General features: G+C 50.6%; 1 non-coding gene across 1 annotated transcript; it reads right to left on the bottom strand.

Annotated features, from left to right (window-relative positions):
- Window positions 1–3,749: 3,749 nt before the first annotated feature.
- Window positions 3,750–3,825, bottom strand: Trnas-cga (transfer RNA serine (anticodon CGA)). The gene has a single exon. It is a non-coding gene; the product is annotated as a tRNA-Ser (tRNA).
- Window positions 3,826–7,879: the final 4,054 nt, after the last annotated feature.

Genomic DNA, 7,879 nt, shown 5'->3' on the forward strand with positions numbered 1-7,879 from the left:
ATTAAAAACACCTATTTATAAACACAGACGAAAATTCATCTGACAGCAGCTTATTTGAAACAAATAAGAAACAAATCGATTGCTTCATTCGATGGTTCCCATCATTGCCAAAGGAAGTCATACCAACATCCAACGATTATCAGAACCTTGACTGTTTTGAAAAGGAGTACAGTATCAAATTCAGAACAAAAATCTTTAAATACACATTATCACAGACAGTCAAAATCCGGCGGACCCAGCCACCATAACAGGATCACTCAACGGAACGTTTAGGCCAATTACAATCAGCTCTCTATAGTAGACTAAAACTAAGTTTGGAGTTCAAACAGAAACAGACCTTTTTTTCCCCAGGTAAGTGAAACGCATTAAATACTTAAACTGTGGCACAACAGAAAAGTAATGTAAATATTAAAATATTTGAATTTATTGAGCTTGGCCTAACATAAACAGCCACATATAATTTAAACCTTGAAATTTTTAAAACTTAATCTCTTTAAGGGAATTCCAATACCACTTCAGTAGGATTCTACACTCCTGGAAATAGAAAAAAGAACACATTGACACCGGTGTGTCAGACCCACCATACTTGCTCCGGACACTGCGAGACGGCTGAAGAAGCAATGATCACACGCACGGCACAGCGGACACACCAGGAACCGCGGTGTTGGCCGTCGAATGGCGCTAGCTGCGCAGCATTTGTGCACCGCCGCCGTCAGTGTCAGCCAGTTTGCCGTGGCATACGGAGCTCCATCGCAGTCTTTAACACTGGTAGCATGCCGCGACAGCGTGGACGTGAACCGTATGTGCAGTTGACGGACTTTGAGCGAGGGCGTATAGTGGGCATGCGGGAGGCCGGGTGGACGTACCGCCGAATCGCTCAACACGTGGGGCGTGAGGTCTCCACAGTACATCGATGTTGTCGCCAGTGGTCGGCGGAAGGTGCACGTGCCCGTCGACCTGGGACCGGACCGCAGCGACGCACGGATGCACGCCAAAACCGTAGGATCCTACGCAGTGCCGTAGGGGACCGCACCGCCACTTCCCAGCAAATTAGGGACACTGTTGCTCCTGGGGTATCGGCGAGGACCATTCGCAACCGTCTCCATGAAGCTGGCCTACGGTCCCGCACACCGTTAGGCCGTCTTCCGCTCACGCCCCAACATCGTGCAGCCCGCCTTCAGTGGTGTCGCGACAGGCGTGAATGGAGGGACGAATGGAGACGTGTCGTCTTCAGCGATGAGAGTCGCTTCTGCCTTGGTGCCAATGATGGCCGAATGCTTGTTTGGCGCCGTGCAGGTGAGCGCCACAATCAGGACTGCATACGACCGAGGCACACAGGGCCAACACCCGGCATCATGGTGTGGCGAGCGATCTCCTACACTGGCCGTACACCTCTGGTGATCGTCGAGGGGACACTGAATAGTGCACGGTACATCCAAACCGTCATCGAACCCATCGTTCTACCATTCCTACACCGGCAAGGGAACTTGCTGTTCCAACAGGACAATGCACGTCCGCATGTATCCCGTGCCACCCAACGTGCTCTAGAAGGTGTAAGTCAACTACCCTGGCCAGCAAGATCTCCGGATCTGTCCCCCCATTGAGCATGTTTGGGACTGGATGAAGCGTCGTCTCACGCGGTCTGCACGTCCAGCACGAACGCTGGTCCAACTGAGGCGCCAGGTGGAAATGGCATGGCAAGCCGTTCCACAGGACTACATCCAGCATCTCTACGATCGTCTCCATGGGAGAATAGCAGCCTGCATTGCTGCGAAAGGTGGATATACAGTGTACTAGTGCCGACATTGTGCATGCTCTGTTGCCTGTGTCTATGTGCCTGTGGTTTTGTCAGTGTGATCATGTGATGTATCTGACCCCAGGAATGTGTCAATAAAGTTTCCCCTTCCTGGGACAATGAATTCACGGTGTTCTTATTTCAATTTCCAGGAGTGTAGTTCCGACGGTACTGGTAATAATGTATGTATTACAAATAATTAAAAATGAGCTAACTTAAGCATAAATACTTGGTTCAAATGGCTCTGAGCACTATTGGACTTAACATCTGAGGTCATCAGTCCCCTAGAACTTAGAACTAGTTAAACCTAACAAACCTAAGGACATCACACACATTCATGCCCGAGACAGGATTCGAACCTGAGGCCGTAGGTGTCGTGCGATTCCAGACTGAAGCGCCTAGAACCGCTCGGCCACTTCCTCGAAGCTTTTAAAACTATAAGGAATTCAGAACAGCAACAGCCATCTGTGCAATAAAAATTGTGCTAAATTCGTTAACCACAATTCAGTGACAGAGGCCACACAACAATCTTTCAGCGACAAGCTGCCGTCTTTGGGTTAAAGTACGTAATGGAACGGGTATTAAACCACCAATAAAACGCGCCATAATGAATCAGCATTTGTTTTATACTGCACAACAGCTGTACAACTTAAGAAACACGAAAACTTTTCTAGATAAGAAGTCCTTCTAGTCAATTTGCCCAGTCTGAGGTAGTTACATAATTCTTAAAACTAGTGATAACCAAAGTTTGAAACAGTTTTGCTTCTCAAGATTTTATAGGACACTATATTTTGATTATTTTTATGAAGCACAATGAAATCTGAAAATAAAAACTAAACAAGTCCACTCAATTGCTTGGTCTCAATTCATACTCACGTGTTGGCTACAAAATACAAATCACGCAAGGGCTACTATGTTTATGCCTTGCATTGCATTTACCCAAACTGACAACTTCAATCAGCGCACAAATACGAGTGGAATCAATTGCCACTTAAATGGGTAGCACTCGCAGTAATACAGTTAAACAATATAACTCTGTACAATACACAGTCAATCTAGAGAGTGAATCACACTTGGGCACCCAAGTAATGTAGCGTCAAGGTACAGAAGCAACAGTGCTGCTCAGCAAAACAATTGTAGTCTTGACAAAATGGGCAGCTTGATTAATATAGGCTATGCATGTCCTTATTTTCAGCCTTTATTTAAAGAATTTGAGTTGGAGTCCAACTCACCTAGACCACAGTACTGCCACCAGAGAGCGCAATCGCCACTCTTTTGACGTAATCCAAGACGGGGCTCTGGAGAGAGGAAAATGGTGGGAAAGGGACTCAGTCTATTCTGGGCTGCTGGAGATAGGAAGGAGTGTACTTTATATATTTTTGGAATGATTTATTTAGCGGCAGATTGGACATAGTGTATTTGTAGCACTGATACAAACCTCTGGTGCTGACGTTCTTGGGGTCACAATACAGAGTCTGCAGACCTGCAAACTACTGGTAAATAATGAAGTACACTAATGCGCAGACACGAAAACAACTCGTAAATTACCGAAATAATGCAGCACACAGCATACAGACCTGTGAACTCCTCTTAAATCACCGAAACAATGCAGTACACTGAGGTGCAAAGTAAGCAACAGACATGCAAGCAACAGGTAAAACAAAAGGCTCCAATGAGTACACACAACGCGCGCTGCCTCCTGTCCGCTCGACTGCATAAGATGTTACCAGACAGGTTCCCAGAAGTCCGGATGTACTGGCAATGCTGTGAAGTAATGGCGCAGCCATTAGCTGTGAAGCCACTCACAGGTACCGGTTCAGATGACGCAAGAATGAGGTGGCAGCATCCTTTTCATACTTGACATGTGAGAAATTCCTGTCGAATTGCGATGACACATAGCTGCGGTGTGGGTCCAGCACCAAGAGAGATGAAACTTCCTGGCAGATTAAAACTGTGTGCCGACCGAGACTCGAACTCGGGACCTTTGCCTTTCGCGGGCAAGTGCTCTACCAACTGAGCCACCGAAGCACGACTCACTTCCGGTACTCACAACTTCACTTCTGCCAGTATCCGTCTCCTACCTTCCAAACTTTACAGAAGCTCTTCTACGAACCTTGCAGAACTAGCACTCCTGAAAGAAAGGATACTGCGGAGACATGGCTTAGCCACAGCCTGGGGGATGTTTCCAGAATGAGATTTTCACTCTGCAGCGGAGTGTGCGCTGATATGAAACTTCCTGGCAGATTAAAACTGTGTGCCCGACCGAGACTCGAACTCGGGACCTTTGCCTTTCTGTAAAATTTGGAAGGTAGGAGACGGATACTGGCAGAAGTGAAGCTCTGAGTACCGGACGTGAGTCGTGCTTCGGTGGCTCAGTTGGTTCAGTCGGCTTTCGGCCGTGGTCGCGTGCGGACCGGCTCCGCGCGCCGGACAGCGCACCGTAGTTTGTTTACTTCCGCGTCGCGGTATTTCGTGTTGTGTAGCGTCCATTTCTATTGCACCTCATGGCGCACTGTTACCGCCGAGCGACAGTTAAAGTAACATTCCAAGCCGAACATGCTAGACCACGCGCTTTTGAAATTGAGCAATTCATTCGCGAAGAGCTACGTCTGGACCCTCAGGAATTGATAGGTATTCATTTCTCTATCACTAGCAGCATCGTCTATATTAAGATGACGACGGCGGAAGCGTGTGCTAACGTAGTTCGACAACACGCACGTGGACTCAAGTTCAAACATTCTGACGGGCATATTGGAGAGGTGACGGTCGATCACGCTGGTTTCGGACTTCGAACAATCCGGGTTTTTGAGCTCCCTTTCGAAGTGCCGCAAGATGTGATCGTCGAAGCTTTCCGACCCTATGGCAATGTTGTGGGGCACATCGCGGAGAAATGGCAGACATTCACGACATACAACGTGTTGAATGGTGTCCGCCAAATCAAAATCGAACTCTCCAAACATGTACCATCCTATCTGCTGATAGGTGGCGTGCGAGCCATCGTTATGTATGATGGCCAGCCGCGGACGTGTGCCGGTTGCGGACAGGAGGGCAATGTTCGGTCAGAATGTCTCCGCCGACGTTTGCTCCAGGTCCCGACCAGTGACTCAGCTCCCAAAGTGACGGCCGCTTCTTTACCAGATAGCTACGCCACAGCCGTACGCAGCCCCGATGCGTCACTTCAGGAAGCACCTCTTCTCCACCCGGCACTCCCCACTGGAAATGACGGTGCTGCCATGGCCTCACCGGCACCATCTCCTCTGACGGCTACGACACCACCAACTCTCCAGAGCTCGATGGACATCGACGCGAATGCGGTGCCTACCTCTGCCTTTCTTCAGACTGGCGCGACCTCGGACATCGAACATCCACATTCTGATTCAGAACAGCACCTCCGAAAGCAACGGTCGCCCAGAAAACGGAAGAAGAGGAGTCAAACGCCATCTGACGACACACTTCTTCATGTGGCATCACAGGCAGTGGAGCTGATACACGACAGTGATCTCCCTTCGAGCGTTCTGACGACAGGAGAGGCTGCTCCTGATGTCCCATCTGAAGAACGATCTCACACGAATATGACGGATTCCAAGGAGGATGCCTCCCTGGACCCCACTACAGCAGCGTCGCTACAACTCGCCCCCGAGGAGTGTGACAGTCGCTCACCGTCTGTTCCAGTCTCCTGGGCTGATGATATCGACGAAGGAGCAGTTCGAGATGGTGGTCCTCCCATCAGGCAGTGCCCCATGGAGGTGCCTGACCCACCTTCCAGCCAGTGATTACGACAACGGTGACTACGTCAGATGTTACACGCCAGCCAGACATCTCTGCCGGAACATCTGTGCCAATGGTGGGAGCACGCCCCCAACATTAACGCATAGCGACGATGAATCTGGCCACCATTCGGGCCCCCCATAAACTGGCAATGTTCCGTGAGACCATTTATGCTGCTGATGTCGACATTGCCCTCCTCCAAGAAGTGTTTGTCGCCGATTTCCATGCCCCCACTGGCTACGTGGCACACATCTCCCATGCTTCTGACAACGGTAGTGGAGTTGCCATCCTCCTCCGTTCTGGACTCCCTGCTGAAGATGTAGTGTACCTTGCTAATGCTAGGGGTATGGCTCTCACGCTGTTCGGCGTCCGTATCCTCAATGTATATGCGCCGTCCGGCTCCAGTCGACGTCGTGATCGACACACTTTCTTTGCTGACGAGGTAACGCCGCTGTTTGAGGGTCCCCTAGATGATATGGTCCTCGGTGGCGATTTCAACTCCACGCAAAGGCCTGAAGATCAATTACCGCATCATTCCCCTTGTGCGGCCCTCTCCGTCATCATCGACAGACTCCAGCTTGTTGACACATGGACAAAGGTGCATGGCACCCGTGCAGGTTTCACATATTATACGGCGCATTCATCTAGTCGTCTCGATCGTATATACCTCACACGTTCCCTTGCTGCCGACACTCGACATGCCGAAGTATGGCCTCTGGCTTTCTCTGACCATGACGCCTACATCTGCGATGTCGTCCTCGCCCGCCAACAAGTGTGGCACAGCCGCGGCTTGTGGAAATTCAACGTTTCCCACCTGACTGTCCCTGACTGCCGACGAATCGTTGAGGATGCGTGGGCCCTCTGTCATCGTCGTCGCCCCGCCTACGCATCCACCATATCGTGGTGGGTATCATGCGCGAAACCAGCTCTGCGCAGGGCGCTGATAGGATATGGCAAAGACTTCAAAGCCTGGCAAGCGAGCACCATGGACGTTTATTATGCAGTCCTTCGTGACTGCGCTTCGATGGCCTTCTCTCCTGATCGTCAGATGATGGTGCATCGTGCTAAAGCGCAGATCACTTCCCTCACGCGACGGCGCTTAGAAGGGACTCTTGTCAGATCCTGCACCCGTGACCATATGCCTCATGAAACGCCATCGATGTACCACCTTCTCAGGGAACGCCGACGTCGTCGTCGAACCCTCATCCACGATCTCACAGATGCGGAAGGACGACGACACACTACGCAATGCGACATTGGTCACGCTTTCTATTCTCATTTCCGTCAACTGTTCGCTGCCGTCCCTCATCCCCCGACCTTAATTGACGAGGTGGCAGCAATGACTGTCAACACCATGCCAGAGGATGTGGCTCAAGAACTTCAGGAACAAGTGACCTCTGATGAAGTCCTAGATGCAATCAAGGTGGGGGCTGCCAACAAGTCCCCTGGACCTGACGGCCTCCCCCTCGACTTTTACAAGTATTTTAGCTACCTTTTGTTACCTGCTTGGACGTCCATCTGTCGTGAATTGATGTCACCCACAACGATGATCCCAGCCACCTTCCTTGACGGGGTCATCATCCTGGTCCCTAAGCCACATGGGCGATCACGGATCTGTGATTACCGGCCCATCACTCTACTCAACAGTGACATGAAAATTTTCACCCGTTTGTTGGCCTCACGCCTCAAGAAGGCAGCAAGATCCGTCACCTCCCTTGATCAGACTTCGTTGGGCGGTGACAACAACATCCATACGGCCCTTTGCCGTTATAGGGACATGATTGCGCTCGCGCGCTCGCGACATTTACCTGGCGCATTGGCATCGCTTGACTTCCGTCAAGCTTTCGACCGTGTCGACCATACTTTTCTGAAATCGGTCCTCCAACACATGGGTTTTCCGGTTCGTACAATCACCGTGGTAATGCGGCTCTTGAGCGGCGCAACTTCAAGAATACTCTGTAATGGTCGCCTCACCGCGCCTCTAGCGATCGAGCGCTCTGTCCGACAGGGATGCCCACTTTCCACGATACTGTATGCTTTGGCATTAGAGCCCCTCCTACAGGGGCTTCGCCAACGCCTGGTGGGCCTGACATTGCATGGGCACCGCTTCTGTTGTACAGCCTATGCTGACGATCTAGTCCTCTACCTCCGCAATGAAGACGATGTTCGCGCTGCTCTGACTTGGGTGACGACTTATGGGGAGGCATCGGGCAGTTCTCTTAACATTTCCAAATCGAAGGTTCTGCTCATTGGTGAGGGTCTACCAGAAAGATCTGTCGCTCCTCTAAGTGTGGCCACCAGTGTCCGCTGTTTGGG

This window comes from Schistocerca gregaria, chromosome 7 (assembly GCF_023897955.1).
Source record: "Schistocerca gregaria isolate iqSchGreg1 chromosome 7, iqSchGreg1.2, whole genome shotgun sequence".
NCBI lineage: Eukaryota > Metazoa > Arthropoda > Insecta > Orthoptera > Acrididae > Schistocerca > Schistocerca gregaria.